Source organism: Schistocerca nitens, chromosome 3 (genome assembly GCF_023898315.1).
Source record: "Schistocerca nitens isolate TAMUIC-IGC-003100 chromosome 3, iqSchNite1.1, whole genome shotgun sequence".
Taxonomy (NCBI): Eukaryota; Metazoa; Arthropoda; class Insecta; order Orthoptera; family Acrididae; genus Schistocerca; species Schistocerca nitens.
In genome coordinates, this window is record NC_064616.1 from 561,731,732 (window position 1) to 561,748,523 (window position 16,792).

Here is a 16,792-nt window from a genome sequence, read left to right on the forward strand (position 1 = left end):
CCAAAGCAGGGAGGGAACTTTTAGCATGAATGTCATTTGGTCATTGCTATAAAAATCTGAAATGCAGAATGGGCAAATGTATGAAATATGCTTCCTGCTTTTTATTTGTCACAATACTAGAGCACTAAGACAAGCATACCACTGTCTACATCCAGAGTGCAATAACGTCTGCAGCTCTGTAAACTGTGCACAAATACTTATCCCGTAACATTTCTTCTTCACTTCATGAGGTAAGCTCACTGTCTATTTAGTCTTTTTGCTATTGGTTTATAGTTGCTAATTGATTACTTGTTTGACTGAACTGTTTCCCCCTGTTCTGTTGGCATGTGTTTTTTTCCATTTCATACATCCTTGTTCTATTTTTTCATTTATACAGTATATATCATTCTCTTTATATGAGAGAGAGAGTGGTTGGTAACCAATTAACATATGAAACCGATCCAAGTAACACAAATATGGCTGTATTCATAAACCTCTGAACAATAATGGAAATAAGCCTTTATTGACCTGCACAAAACACAAAAGAACCATACAGAAGGTACAACATAAGCAATACGCAGAACAACTGATGTGAGTAGTAAAAACTAAAACAACATAGTGAGAGTGAGTAAGGGCTGCTCTCTACGTGTGTAGGTGTGGGTCACTGTTAAATGATGTGGAGGAAACATGCTTTCAAACAGCAGCCACTAGTGGCTGGCCCACTCAGATAGAGTTGGCAGTTGATTTAAGCACTCATGTGTGGTGACACTACACTCAGTGCACTCTCTCTCTCTCTCTCTCTCTCTCTCTCTCTCTCTCTCTCTCTCTCTCTCACACACACACACACACACACACACACTACTAGCAGGATACAGTACATGGATCCCTCATGTGGAGAGGGCACCCAGGTGACAGAGGAGATGCCAGTGGCCAAATGAGAGAGACATCCATCAGATCCTAAGTGGTGGCAGTCGGAGCCAATAGCAGGGGCAGGACAGTGTACCAGGCAGACAATGGAGCATAGGGCCAGAATGTGCTGACTGATGACAGCACCAGGGAGGACACTGCCATGTCTTTGTCATCAGCAGCAGATGGTTCCCAGTGCAAACGAGACAGGGCTGAACCCACTGGTGTCAAAATGGCTGAGGTGATGATGGTGAGGGGGGCCAGAGGAAATGGCCCATCCAGGAAAGAAGGCTGCAGCAATGTACAAAAGGCTGGAGACAGGCTGCGCCACACGTGGTGAGGCAGCCAGTGGGAAGAGGGTGCCTGCACAACAGGTGATGATGGGCTCAAGGTGGAGAGCAGAGGGATGGGCTGTGGCGATGGGATCGCACCTGTAAAATGGTAGCTTCTAGCAGCATGCAGGGTTGCAACTGATCAAAGTGGAATACACCAGCCCATTGGCCGTACGGACATCACAAAGACAGCATGCCCAGCAATGGACAAAAGTGCCCAGTTTCCACTTGGGCTGGCAAACAAACCCTTGCATCCACATTGGCGATCCTGACACAAAGAGGCCAGACAAGCCCAACTGCAGCAGGTGCGGTATAGACCACAGAAGGTGGAGGAGCGTGTGAGGCTGCCGGCCATGAAGCAACTCAACTGAGCTCTGCTCCCCCATGGGTGTGAAGCAATAGGTGCTCAGAAAACAGAGAAGGAACATACATACTAATCATTCCACCTTGCCATTTGATTAAGGGTGGAATGGTGGAACCATAACATGATGGACTCTGTGATGGGAATAAAACAATTGGAAGGTGTGAGAAACAAACTGGGGCCCATTATTGGAAACTAAGGTACAAGCAGCAGCCTTTTCAGTAGTTGCTTGGGCAACAGTATGGATGATTGACTGATCTGGCCTTGTAACACTAACCGAAACGGCCTTGCTGTGCTGGTACTGCGAACAGCTGAAAGCAAGGGGAAACTACAGCCGTAACATTTCCCGAGGGCATTAAGCTTCACTGTATGGTTAAATGATGATGGTGTCCTCTTGGGTAAAATATTCCGGAGGTAAAATAGTCCCCCATTCGGATCTCCGGGCGGGGACTACTCAGGAGGACATCGTTATCAGGAGAAACAAAACTGGCATTCTACAGATTGGAGCGTGGAATGTCAGATCCCTTAATAGGGCAGGTAGGTTAGAAAATTTAAAAAGGGAAATGGATAGGTTAAAGTTAGATATAGTGGAAATTAGTGAAGTTCGGTGACAGGAGGAACAAGACTTTTGGTCAGGTGAATACAGGGTTATAAATACAAAATCAAATAGGGGTAATGGAGGAGTAGGTTTAATAATGAATAAAAAAATAGGAGTGCAGGTAAGCTACTACAAACAGCATAGTGAACACATTATTGTGGCCAAGATAGACATGAAGCCCATGCCTACCACAGTAGTACAAGTTTATATGCCAACTAGCTCTGCAGATGATGAAGAAATTGATGACATGTATGATGAGATAAAAGAAATTATTCAGGTAGTGAAGGGAGACAAAAATTTAATAGTCATGGGTGACGAATTCGAGAGTAGGAAAAGGGAGAGAAGGAAACATAGTAGGTAAATATGGATTGGGGGTAAGAAATGAAAGAGGAAGCCATCTGGTATAATTTTGCTCAGAGCATAACTTAATCATAGCTAACACTTGGTTCAAGGACCATGAAAAAAGGTTGTATAAATGGAAGAACCCTGGAGATACTATAAGGTATCAGATAGATTATATAATGGTAAGACAGAGATTTAGGAACCAGATTTTAAATTGTAAGACATTTCCAGGGGCAGATGTGGAATCTGACCACAATCTATTGGTTATGAACTGTAGATTAAAACTGAAGAAATTGCAAAAAGGTGGGAATTTAAGGAGATGGGACCTGGATAAACTGACTAGACCAGAGGTTATAGAGTGTTTCAGGGAGAGCATAAGGGAACAATTGACAGGAATGGGGGAAAGAAATACAGTAGAAGAAGAATGGGTATCTGTGAGTGATGAAGTAGTGAAGGCAGCAGAGGATCAAGTAGGTAAAAAGACGAGGGCTAGTAGAAATCCTCGGGTAACAGAAGAAATATTGAATTTAATTGACGAAAGAAGAAAATATAAAAATGCAGTAAATGAAGCAGGCAAAAAGGAATACAAACGTCTCAAAAATCAAATTGACAGGAGGTGCAAAATGGCTAAGGAGGAATGGCTAGAGGACAAATGTAAGGATGTAGAAGCTTATCTCACTAGGGGTAAGATAGATACTGCCTACAGGAAAATTAAAGAGACCTTTGGAGAAAAGAGAACCACTTGTATGAGTATCAAGAGCTCAGATGGAAACCCAGTTCTAAGCAAAGAAGGGAAAGCAGAAAGGTGGAAGGAGTATATAGAGGGTCTATACAAGGGCGATGTTCTTGATGACAATATTATGGAAATGGAAGAGGATGTACATGAAGATGAAATGAGAGATACGATACTGCGTGAAGAGTTCGACAGAGCACTGAAAGACGTGAGTCGAAACAAGGCCCAGGGAGTAGACAACATTCCATTAGAACTACTGACAGCCTTGGGAGAGCCAGTCCTGACAAAACTCTACCATCTAGTGAGCAAGATGTATGAGACAGGCGAAATACCCTCAGACTTCAAGAAGAATATAATAATTCCAATCCCAAAGAATGCAGGTGTTGACAGATGTGAAAATTACCGAGCTATCAGTTTAATAAGTCACAGCTGCAAAATACTAACGCGAATTCTGTATAGACGAATGGAAAAACTGGTAGAAGCCGACCTCGGGGAAGATCAGTTTGGATTTCGCAGAAATTTTGGAACACGTGATGCAATACTGACCCTATGACTTATCTTAGAAAATACATTAAGGAAAGGCAAACCTACATTTCTAGCATTTGTAGACATAGAGAAAGCTTTTGACAATGTTGACTGGAATACTCTCTTTCAAATTCTAAAGGTGGCAGGGGTAAAATACAGGGAGCGAAAGGCTATTTACAATTTGTACAGAAACCAGATGGCAGTTATAAGAGTTGAGGGGCATGAAAGGGAAGCAGTGGTTGGGAAGGGAATGAGACAGGGTTGTAGCCTCTCCCAAATGTTATTCAATCTGTATATTGAGCAAGCAGTAAAGGAAACAAAAGAAAAATTCGGAATAGGTATTAAAATCCATGGTGAAGAAATAAAAACTTTGAGGTTTGCTGATGACATTTTAATTTTATCAGAGACAGCAAAGGACTTGGAAGAGCAGTTGAATGGAATGGACAGTGTCTTGAAAGGAGGATACAATATGAACATCAACAAAAGCAAAACAAGAATAATGGAATGTAGTCGAATTAAGTCGGGTGATACTGAGGGAATTAGATTAGGAAATGAGACACTTAAAGTAGTAGATGAGTTTTGCTATTTGGGGAGCAAAATAAGTGATGATGGTCGAAGTAGAGAGGATATAAAATGTAGACTGGCAATGGTAATGAAAGTGTTTCTGAAGAAGAGAAACTTGTTAACATTGAGTATAGACTTAAGTGTCAGGAAGTCTTTTCTGAAAGTATTTGTATGGAGTGTAGCCATGTATGAAGTGAAACATGGATGGTAAATAGTTTAGAAAAGAAGAGAATAGAAGCTTTTGAAATGTGGTGCTACAGAAGAATGCTGAAGATAAGATGGGTAGATCACGTAACTAATAAGGAGGTATTGAATAGAATCGGGGAGAAGAGGAGCTTGTGGCACAACTTGACAAGAAGAAGGGACCTGTTGGTAGGACATGTTCTGAGGCACCAAGGGATCACAAATTTATAATTGGAGGACAGCGTGGAGGGTAAAAATCATAGACGGAGACCAAGAGATGAATACACTAAGCAGATTCAGAAGGATGTGGGTTGCAGTAAGTACTGGGAGATGAAGAAGCTTGCACAGGATAGAGTAGCTTGGAGAGCTGCATCAAACCAGTCTCAGGACTGAAGACCACAACAACAACAAGGTACAAGGCAATTCCTCAATAGAGAAAACTCTCAGAAGAGTATGAACTGTGATTTCGGCTGACACTGATGCACACCAGAGAATGTAAGGGGTACCAGGAAAATGCATCCACAGTAGGAATTCGAGAAGAGACCTGCAAAGTCTGCATGAATGTATTCCCATGGGTGGCATGGAGTGGGCTACGGGAACCGAATCACTTTGGGAGCTGTGTTGTTGGGCACACTGCTCACGAGCCACAACAAAATGGACAATTTTTCCCTCAATCCCTGGTCAAAAAACATGTCTCTTAGCTAACAGTTTTGTGCGTGAAACTCCTCAATGGCCCTGGTGGAGAAGGTGTGGAACTTGGTATCATAACGCAGTGGGAATAACTACTCTGGGAAAGAGATCTTCTGTGGATAACAGCAAAACACCACCAATAACAGAGAAGCGATACTACAAGGAAAAATAGTTGCACAGGGGGTCTGAAGCCCAACCCGGCTGTTTGTCTGCCCAGCCCTGTTGAGCAAACTGAACTGTCTGGAGGAGAAATGGTTCCACAGCAATGGCAACTGGTATGTGTGAGCTTGTAATTGGGAAACCCTCAATCACAGCCTGCATTTAAGTATCAAAAAGGAAGCAAAGCAATTCTTCATGATCAAAGTTTGGATCAGGATCCAGAGGAACATAGACTATGCCAAGAGCCTCTTTTTCCACCTAAGAGTAATGCTGGTGAGCCAGAGAGAGAGATTTAGAGGTGAAAGCAACAGCATATTGGTGTGCTAGGACTATGCTGAGGCCATACTATGAGGCATCAGTCACCAAAACTATGTGCTAGTCTGGAGAGACTGTAGCTAAACAAGGGGTCAAGAGTAGTTTGGGTTTTAACATTTGAAAAGTACATTTGCAATGTGGGCTCCATCAAAAAGGTACATTCTTGCATAACAAGGCATGTAACTAACGGGTGAGAATGTGGCCACCTCTGGCAGGAATTATGGTAGGTAGGCTATCTTCCCTAGGAAGACCTGAAGCTCCTTCGCGGATGAGGGACCAGGCATAGATATAACAGTGATTATGTGGTCTGGCAGAGGTTAAACCCTACCCCACAAGACCTTTAAACTCAAACAATAGAAGGTTGAAGAAACTGAGATTTTGTGAGGTTATACTGTAAGCCTGCAGACTAAGTGTGCAAATTTTTCAAGTGATCAGCCACGGAGGAGCCTGTGACAGCAATATCATCCGGATAATTAATGCAACCCAGGACAGCCATAGTTAATTGCTCTAAAATCATTGGAAAATAGCAAGGGTGCTAGCCACACCAAAAGGAAGGCACAAATATTGATAGAGACTAAAAGAAGTATTCAAACCAGAACTCAATGAGACTCTTTGTCCACATGAACATGCAGACTTATCAATTTTAGAAAAGTACTGGCCACCTGATGTTTTTGCCAACAGTTCATCCTAGCATGTGAGGGGATAAGTATCCATGATCGATTATGTGTTGACAGTAATACTGAAGTCACCACAGATGCGAAGTTTCCCCGACAGCTTCTGAACTACAACCAGCAGAGACAACCATTCTCTAGCCAAAATAGGTTACACCACCCCTAGAGATTGAAGTCTGTAAAATTCTGCTCTCACTTGATCTTTCAGGGCGACAGGCATAGGATGTGCATAACAAAAATGAAGCTGAGCCATGGATTTCAAAGAAATAAGAACAGGAAAATTCATAGCACACCCTATACCTTCCAAAAACTAGTACAAAAACTCCTCACCCAGTGTTTCCAATTGAGAATATGGTACCTGATCAAACACAAGGTGAACTTTGTCGACGACTGAAAATCCAAATGCCTGAAATGCATCCATTCCGAACAAGTTCTGAACACCACCACCATCAGCAACCATCAAAAATATAATGGAACATACCACAGACTTTTAAGAGGCAGATGCCATAAATTGTCCCAGCTGCATTATGTTCTTTTTGTTATAACTGACCAGCTTCTACATGACCGATGTCAATGGTGGCAAGTCTAAACTCAAATAGGTTTGAGAATTCAATAACACCACTGCAGCACCTGTGTTGATCTATAGCCAAAACACTTGGCAAAAAACACTCGATAAACAACTTTGGAGAAGTCTCACGCATTGGAGTCACATAGTTTATATCCATGTCCATATCCTGAGCAACCTTTGGCAAATGGTACATGGAGGCTATGTGGCCTTTCTTCTGGTAAGCATTAAAAGTAGCCCAGTACTTAGGGCACACTAAATGTTCATGCTGGACAAAACACAAAGGACAAGGTGGAAGCACAGAATGTTGATGCTGGTGCTGAGATGGTTGCACCTGCTTGGGCTGGCCTTGGTCTGTTTACTACCACTTCCTCATGCAAGCTATTTGTTGCCCTAGTAGGCACATCTTGTGACACTACTGCCACATAACCCCATGCTTCAGTCTGGTCACCTGCTGCCTCAGATACCTCAAAAGGTTTTGCTATTTGCAAAACTTCTGCCTGTGGGTGGTTTTTACAGAGTAAAGCCTTATGAAGCACTTCCTTGTCTGGAGCTATGCAGATAATTGGGTTGCACAACATACAGTCTGCATAAGAGTCATTATGGGCATCAGTAATGAATTAGTACTTACAGCTAAGACCATGAAGTTCAGCTGCCCAGGCCCTGTTTGACTGCTATGGCTTCTTGCAGCATTGGTAGAACTGAACTCATGCCACTATGACATACATTCACTTGTGATGGTAGTTGGACAATAAACTGCACATTTGGTCAAAAGTGAGAGCTGCCGGTTCTCGTAAAGGGGCAAACTGACACAGTAATTGATACACCTTAGGTGGGATCCATGAGAGGAATAAAGCTTTTCATTCAAGTCTGCCACACCAAAAGCCAAAATATGGTATCTTAGTCGTTTTTTGAAAGTTTCCAGATCCTCAACTGATCCTCAACTGAATCATTATCCATGAATAGATCAGTGGCATGGTACACTGTCTGTTAATGGAAGCCAACAAAGTGGTCACTGCTGAAGTAAGCTGTTCAATAAGAGCTGGTAGCATGGAGTCCATAATGACTGAACCTGATGAAACCGTATTTAAAGACTGCACATGTGGAAACTGTTCCAAACTTGTTGCTAATCATATGGTAACCAATTAATACACAAAACCAATTTAAGTAACACAAATATGGATTTATTCATAAACCTCTGAACAATAACGAAAATAAGCTTCTCATAGCACTAGAAGTAAGAAGACACAAGACTCATACAGAAGTTGCAACATACACAATACACAGAACAATTGATAAGAGTGGTACATACTAAAAGAACATAGTGAGAGTGAGTCAGCACTGCTCCGCACGTATATAGGCCTGAGTTGCCAGTAGACAGTGCAGCTGACACAATGCCATGTGAATGCTTCCTACAGGCAGCCTCTAGTGGCTGGCCCATGCTGATAAAGTTGACGGTTGATTTAAGTTGCCTGGCAAGACTACACTCAGTCCATTCACACTCACACACACTACTAGCAGTGTACAGCAGTTAGCATGCTGATTTACAACAAACCACCCACTTTGATTACTTTTGAGTCAATTTGGAGGATAAAAGATAGTATAGAAGCGAATAATACAGTTTTACACTGGTTAGATGTTTAGTATAACAGTTGCTCTGACACAGCACACATCTGACTGTCAAAAGAGCAATGTGAGATGTCTCCAGTGACTATTATAGCAGAATATTATTGAAAGACATTTCACAAAACCAAACGAAATTCTGGTAAGTACTAGTGGCACCAACATGATGCAGGAACTGTAATTGAGGGTAACACAGCAAAAGCAGAAATTTTGAATTCCACTTTCAAATTTTCTTTTAGTCAAAAGTAGTCCCATACTCAGGAATTGGATGTAGGGAAGCAGATGCATGAATCCTACATAATCATTCTAGGCAAGATCATAGTGGAGGTGGTTTGCCATTGCCTTCTCCAGCCTTTTATGACTTACCAAGTGCTTATCTGCATCATTCGATGACTGTGATGAGTGCCTGTACAGTATAATGTTGTACTCATGTTGTTGTGGATGAAGAATAGGGAGAGGGTAAATCCCAGTGCCAGGACATGGCCACTCCTCTCGAACAGCATCAAGGGGGGCCGCCAAATTTAACGTTCTTATCAGCAGATCACCATCGACAGTATCACACACCCTCACTTCAAGAGGCACTGTGGTGAGGTGAGACTAGATTTGGAATTTAATCTATGACATTGGCGCAAAGACTAGTTATCAAAACTTTACACCACCAACTGCCGACCAAATACTGGCAATGAAAATTTTCCACCAGGATTCGAAATGGTGTAACTCTAAGTCTAGCACTGCTGCACTAGCATGTGTTAGCAACCTGGCTATGGAGATGGGTCAGTGTACTTTTACAAAGGAAAATCCTTGAGTACTACACCAGTTTAACTGAAAGGGTTGGTGGAAGAAAGTGCTAACCTAGAAGGATATATTTTGAGTTGCCATGTATTATATGTTTGGGTTCATTCATCAATAAGAACATAAATAAAATAAGACAAAACAAATTATATAGCACACAGCTATTTCCTAGCAGTACACTTGGAAAAACTTGGTAGCAGCAAGTGGTTCATTCAGAGACACAACAGACAGTGTGATCATACTAATCCTTGCTAAATTGAGGGTTAGCCTTTCTTCTGCCAACCCCGTCAGTTCTCACACCACCATAAAGGTGGTGGTTGTTGGGATGTTTAAGGGGGACTAAACAGCGAAGGTCATCAGTCCCCCATTCCAAAAACAGGTGAGATGAAAATTTACGGAGCAGGTAAAACCTCAGGGCGAAGGATACTCCCCCCCCCCCCCACCCCCCCAGGCACTGAAAGAACACAAATGCGGCAACGAACACTACAGACAAGAAGAGTACAGATGAACACCAGACAGAAAGAAACAGAAGAAAAGAAGATGGCCGGAGACTGGTTGACTGACCACGAGAACAACAAAAAGGGAAAGAGTCAACCATCTGACTACACACCAAAATCTGCAACCAATTATGAGAGACTCGAGGACAAGAGACACAGAAAGGGAAAGGTGCAGGACCTCCCTAAATGGAACCATAAAAAGGACTACGACGGATAAAATTTAAAACGTCGTCAGCCATGGAGGCATCGTCGCATAAAACCAAAGGCAAAGTGCCCGGGAGATTAAAAGACTGCTGAAGGGTGCACAGTCAGGGACACTCCAACAAAATGTGGGCGACCATCAGCCGGGACCCACACTGACACAGGGGGGGATCCTCCTGACGCAAAAGATGGCCGTGCGTCAGGTAGGTATGGTCGATGCTGAGCCGACACAGGACGACAGAGTCCCTGCGAGAAGCCCGCAGGGAGGACCGCTACACATCGGTCGTCTCCTTAACAGCCCGCAGTTTATTTGGGGATGTCAGGCCACACCACTCATCATTCCACATCCCAAGCACCTTACGGCGCAACACCAACTGCAGATCACGAGCCGGGAGGCCGATCTCCAAAGCTGGGGCGTCGATTGCCCCTTTGGCCAGCCTGTCGACATGTTCATTCCCCGGGATGCCAACATGACCTGGTGTCCAAACAAAGACCGCTGAACGACCAGAGTGGGTAATGGCAGAAACAGACACCTGAATAAATGATAGCAGAGGAGAAGAGGTATAGCAGCGGTCGATAGCCTGGAGGCTGCTCAGGGAGTCACTGCAGATGACGATTGACGTACCTGAGCAGGAACGCAGATGCTCAAGAGCGCGCAATATGGCCACCAGCTCTGCAGTAAAAATACTGCAGCTTGCCGGCAAGGAGCGCTGTTCAAAATGGGCAGCGTGAGCAAAAGCGTAGGCAGTACGACCATCAACCAGGGAACCATCAGTGTAGACAGTCTCACAGCCTGAAAATGAGGTGAGGAGCGCAAGAAAACGGCGACGGAGGGCCACAGGCGGAACCAAGTCCTTGGGTCCCCATGCCAAGTCCAGACGGATGGACGGACAGGGCATACACCAGGGAGGCGTAGGTGCACGGACCCGGAAGGGAGGCAGAAGAGGGAATGACCCGACAGCAGGGACTGGACGCGGACAGCAATGGAAAGCCCAGACCTAGGTCGCTGTTTGGGCAGATAGAGGACCATGGCAGGGAAAAGCAGGCGATGATTGGGATGGCCCGGCGAGCAATGCATGTGGACAGCATAGTCGGTGAGCAGTCGATGGCGGCGAATCCGCAGTGGGGGAACCACGGCCTCCACCAGTAGACTATCCACGGGGCTCGTACGGAAAGCGCCAGTTGCAAACCGAACCCCACAGTGGTGTATGGGGTCCAACAACGTCAACACTGAGGGCGATGCAGACCCATAGGCCAGGCTCCCATAATCAAGCCTGGACTGCACAAGGGCTCTGTACAATCTCAACAGCGTGTAGCGATCTGCACCCCAAGAGGTGTGGCTCAGGCAGCGGAGTGCGTTGAGGTGCCGCCAGCACTTTTGCTTCAGCTGAGTAATATGAGGAACCCATGTGAGCCGAGCATCAAAGACGAGTCCTAAGAAGCGGCTAGTGTCCACCACTTCAAGTAGGTGGCCGTCGAGGTAAAGTTCAGGATGAGGGTGGACCATCCGATGCCTGCAGAAGTGCATAACTCGAGTCTTGGCAGCAGAGAACTGAAAACCATGAGTCAGAGCCCATGATGCTGCCTTGCAAATGGCTACTTGCAGCCTGCGTTCGGCGACTCCCGTAGTCGTTGAGCTAAATGAGATGCAGAAGTCGTCGGCATACAAAGAATGAGACACCGACGACCCCACGGCTGCAGCCAGACCATTAATGGCCACTAGAAATAAGGAGACGCTCAACACCGAGCCCTGCGGGACCCCATTTTCCTGTATATAAGAGGAACTAGAGGCGGCACCGACTTGCACCCGGAAAGAGCGGCGCAATAAAAAGGTTTGAAGAAAAACCGGGAGCTGACCACGAAGACCCCACGCATGCAACCTAGCAAGGATGTGATGCCTCCATGTGGTGTCATATGCCTTCCACAGATCAAAAAATACAGCAACGAGATGCTGATGTCGGGCAAAGGCCATACGGATAGCAGATTCCAGCCGCACCAAATTGTCCGCAGCAGACTGGCCCTGACGGAAGCCACCCTGGGATGGAGCGAGGAGACCGCGTGACTCAAGGACCCAACACAAACGCTGCCCCACCATACGTTCAAGCAATTTGCACAAAACGTTGGTGAGGGTAATGAGACGATAGCTGTCCACCGCCAGTGGGTCCGCACCGGGCTTCAAGATGGGGACAATAACACCCTCTCGCCATTGCGACGGGAACACGCCCTCGCTCCAAATGCTGTTAAAGATGGTGAGGATGTGTCTCTGGCAATCCCTGGAGAGATGCTTCAGCATCTGCGCGTGGATGCAGTCTGGTCCTGGTGCTGTATCAGGGCAATCGGTGAGGGCAGCAAGGAATTCCCTCTTGCTGAAAGGAGCATTGTATTTTTCAGAACAACACGTGTGGAATGATAATGGTGTCTGCTCGGCTCGCTCCTTTAGAGAGCAAAAGGCAGGGGGGTAAGTTGCAGTCACAGAGCTCGTAGCAAAGTGCGCGGCAAGGCGGTCAGCAATGGCGGCAGCGTCCGTGCAGACAGCGCCGTCTAGGGAGATCCCAGGGACATCCATAGGGGTCTGGTATCCATAAATCCGCCGGATCCGGGACCACACGAGTGAGGGGGAGACACGGGAGCCCAAGGATGAGACATACCTCTCCCAGCACTCCTGCTTACGCTGTGCAATAAGACGACGGGCCAAGGCACGGAGCCTCTTAAAGGCGATGAGGGTCTCCAGAGACGGGTGCCGCCTATGACGCTGGAGAGCCTGCCTATGGTCACGAATAGCCTCAGCAATTTCCGGCAACCACCAGGGTACAGCCTTCCTCCGAGGGAGGCCAGAAGAGTGGGGGATGGCAGCCTTGGCCGCAGAAATGATTGGCGTGGTCAAGACACGGACCACCTCGTCAATGTCACTCTGTGGGGGAGACGCAATGGTGGCAGCGGAAGTAAAAGCTGGCCAGTCAGCCCTGTTGAGAGCCCAGTGGGGCAGGCGCCCAGAAGCATGACAATGGGGCAGTGACAAATAGATGGGAAAATGGTCACTACCACACAGGTCAGGATGCACTCTCCAGTGGAGGGATGGGACAAGTCCGGGGCTGCAAAGAGAGAGATTGATGGCTGAGAACGAGCCATGGGCCACACTGAAATGCGTGAGAGCACCGGTGTTCAAGAGGCTAAGGTCGAGCCGAGCCAACACATGTTCCATGGCACGACCACGGTCATCGGAGACAGTCCCACCCCATAGGGGGTTGTGGCATTGAAATCGCCCAGAAGCAGCAATGGTGGCGGGAGTTGAGCTAGCAGCGCAGCCAAGACATGTCGGGGGAGCTCCCCATCCGGAGGAATGTAAACAGAGCAAACAGTAATAGCCGGCGAGAGCTCAACCCTGACAGCGACTGCCTCTAAAGGTGTCAGAAGGGGTACTGGCGAGCTACAGACAGAGTGGTGAAAAAAGAGGCAAACTCCACGTGACGCTCGTTGGCAGGCAGCGCGGTTCTTATAGTATCCCTGATAACCGCGAAGGGCGGGGGTCCGCATTGCTGGAAACCAAGTTTCCTGAAGAGCAATGCAGAGAACAGGGGAAACACTCAGAAGCATCCGGAGCTCAGGCAGGTGGCGGAAATAACCGCCGCAATTCCACTGGAGAATGGAAGCAGGAAGGGACTGGGATGGCGTGAAGGCGACTAAGAGGCAGACGGCGCCTCAGAGCCAACTGCCGCCACTGGGGGAGAGTCAGCTGTGTCCAGAGGAAAGGCCCCCGAGGGTTCCGTGAGGGCGAGATCCGCGGCAGAGGCGAGGACCTCCACCTCATCCCCGGAGCCAGAACTATTTACAGCAGGTGGTACTGAAACCGCCGGAACGTCCTTCTTCTTGGACATATTCTGTTCCTTCTTTCCGCGTCTGTCCTTAGGGTTAGAGGGCTGGGAGAGCTTCTGTGAAGGAGCGTCGGAGGCTGACGACGACGCAGAAGCCCTACGACCAGCAGGTGGCGGAACCTTGAGCCACTGGCTGACATCTGGGTGGGTAGGAGAAGAAACGGAGGAAGGGAGAGCCCCGAGGGACCCCTTCCGTGAGAGAGGAACCGGCAGAGGCAACGCCGGCGGAGAAGGAGGGGGAGGGATCGAGCCCCCCGGTTTTTGAGCAGATGTCACTAACGAAAGTAAGCGTGGGGGGAGCGACAAAAGAGGGTTTGCCCCCAACTGCTAAGGGGGCAACAGAGGAAGGCTTGCCCCAAGACACTAGGGGGGCAGACAGAGAGGGCTTCGCGTCACAATGGTAAACCATTACCTTGACCCTCTCGGGCAATACAGCACACTCGAAGGCCAAGATAAAGGCACCGGTGGCCACCCTGTTAGTCTTGGGTCTTCTATCTACACGACGGACAAAATGTACACCACGTCGTTCCAAGTCGGCTCTCAGCTCGTCGTCGGATTGTAACAATAGGTCACGATGGCAAATAATCCCCTGGACCATATTTAAGCTACTGTGGGGAGTGACGGTAACAGGGACGTCAGCCAGCTTATCACACAAGAGCAACGCTCGTGACTGGGCTGGGGAGGACGTCTTGAGGAGGATGGACCCATTCCTCGTTTTAGACAACCCCACCACTTCCACAAACTTATCCTCCAGGTGTTCCACAAACAACAGAGGCTTCGTCGTAAGAAAGGAGTCGCTATCAGTCCTGCTGCAGACAAGATATTGTGGTACGTAAGGCTCCCGCTTGGCACTAGATCCGCGTCCCTCCCACGGCGCAGCCAATGAGGGGAACGACTGAGGGTCATATTGCGCAGCATCAAAGTCAACTCTGCCTCACTTAGAGATGCTGGTGGCCGTGCAACCACCAGCTTGGTGCGATTTATTGCGCTTCAGTGGGCCACATCTGCCCAGATGCCACCTACTCCGAACGAGGGCTCTCCCCAATGGCGCCACCCTGCCAAACAATGGGTACCTGGCCGATATCCCTTTGCCAGGAGTCCCCGTGCCCCAGACAGGATGGGCACATACTCCTTGGCACGCATGGGGAGGAAACAGCTCCGGCATCTGTAGTGCGATCCCTGCGTGGTCAGGGGGCTACCACCAAGAGTGTACATGACGACCCCACCACAACGGACTGGCTACCGTGCTGGATTTTAGGTGTTGAAAGGGTCCACAGTTGTCGTGGGCGCTAAGAAGGGGATTGTGCACAAGACGAGAAGGAGGCAACCCAGAAGACGTTGGGTGTAAATCCCGCCACACGACAATAGGTAGCATGCAAGATGGTGGTGCATGATGGACCAATAGAAAAACACCATGTAAGGCGTCCTTCCCCAAATGGCATGCACTATCAACGGAAATTTGGAAAAATGGAGGTCAAACCCAAGAGGGGACCATCACATAAGGCCGAAACGTTTGAGACTCCTTTTAGTCGCCTCTTATGACAGGCAGGAGTACCGCGGGCCTATTCTCACCCCCGAACCCGTAGGGGGTACACCACCATAAAGGTGAGTGATAAAGATGTCAGTATCAGTGCTGTAAATGACATCTGAATTTGCTAAAATGGAACAAAGTTCCAGAGCCTGATGGAATTCTTATCAGATTCTATGCAGAACATGACACTGAATTAGTCCCAGTGTTATCCATAACATGGTATAGACCCCTCCAACAAAAAACTTTGCTCTGTAGTTGAAAGCAAGCATAAATCATGCCTTCTGCAAGAAGGGTAAAGAAATAATCCAAAAAACTGCCATCCTATTTCACTGACATCTGTACATAGTAGAATACCAGAATATACAGGGTGATTCAAAAAGAATACCACAACTTTAAAAATGTGTATTTAATGAAAGAAACATAATATAACCTTCTGTTATACATCATTACAAAGAGTATTTAAAAAGGTTTTTTTTTTCACTCAAAAACAAGTTCAGAGATGTTCAATATGGCCCCCTCCAGACACTCGAGCAATATCAACCCGACACTCCAACGCGTTCCACACTCTCTGTAGCATATCAGGCGTAACAGTTTGGATAGCTGCTGTTATGTCTCGTTTCAAATCATCAATGGTGGCTGGGAGAGGTGGCTGAAACACCATATCCTTAACATACCCCCATAAGAAAAAATCGCAGGGGGTAAGATCAGGGCTTCTTGGAGGCCAATGATGAAGTGCTCTGTCACGGGCTGCCTGGCGGCCGATCCATCGCCTCGGGTAGTTGACGATAAGGTTTCATAACTAACCTTTTTCGTAGGACTCTCCATACAGTTGACTGTGGAATTTGCAGCTCTCTGCTAGCTCTGCGAGTCGATTTTCTTGGGCTGCAAACAAATGCTTGCTGGATGCGTGCTACATTTTCATCATTTGTTCTCGGCCCCTCAGAACTTTTCCCTTTGCACAAACACCCATTCTCTGTAAACTGTTTATACCAACGTTTAATACACCACCTATCAGGAGGTTTAACACCATACTTCGTTCGAAATGCACGCTGAACAACTGTCGTCGATTCACTTCTGCCGTACTCAATAACACAAAAAGCTTTCTGTTGAGCGGTCGCCATCTTAGCATCAACTGACGCTGACACCTAGTCAACAGCGCCTCAAGTGAACAAATGTACAACTAAATGAAACTTTATAGCTCCCTTAATTCGCCGACAGATAGTGCTTAGCTCTGCCTTTTGTCGTTGCAGAGTTTTAAATTCCTAAAGTTGTGGTATTCTTTTTGAATCACCCTGTATTTTGAGCACAAATGTTTTGAGGTACCTCGAACATCATGACCCAATCCATACCAAC

General features: G+C 46.9%; 1 protein-coding gene across 1 annotated transcript in view; it reads right to left on the reverse strand.

Annotated features, from left to right (window-relative positions):
• LOC126248468 (glycine dehydrogenase (decarboxylating), mitochondrial) overlaps positions 1 to 16,792 on the reverse strand; it is a 318,452-nt gene that overhangs the window by 66,165 nt on the left and 235,495 nt on the right. The gene's annotated exons all lie outside the window — the stretch shown is intronic.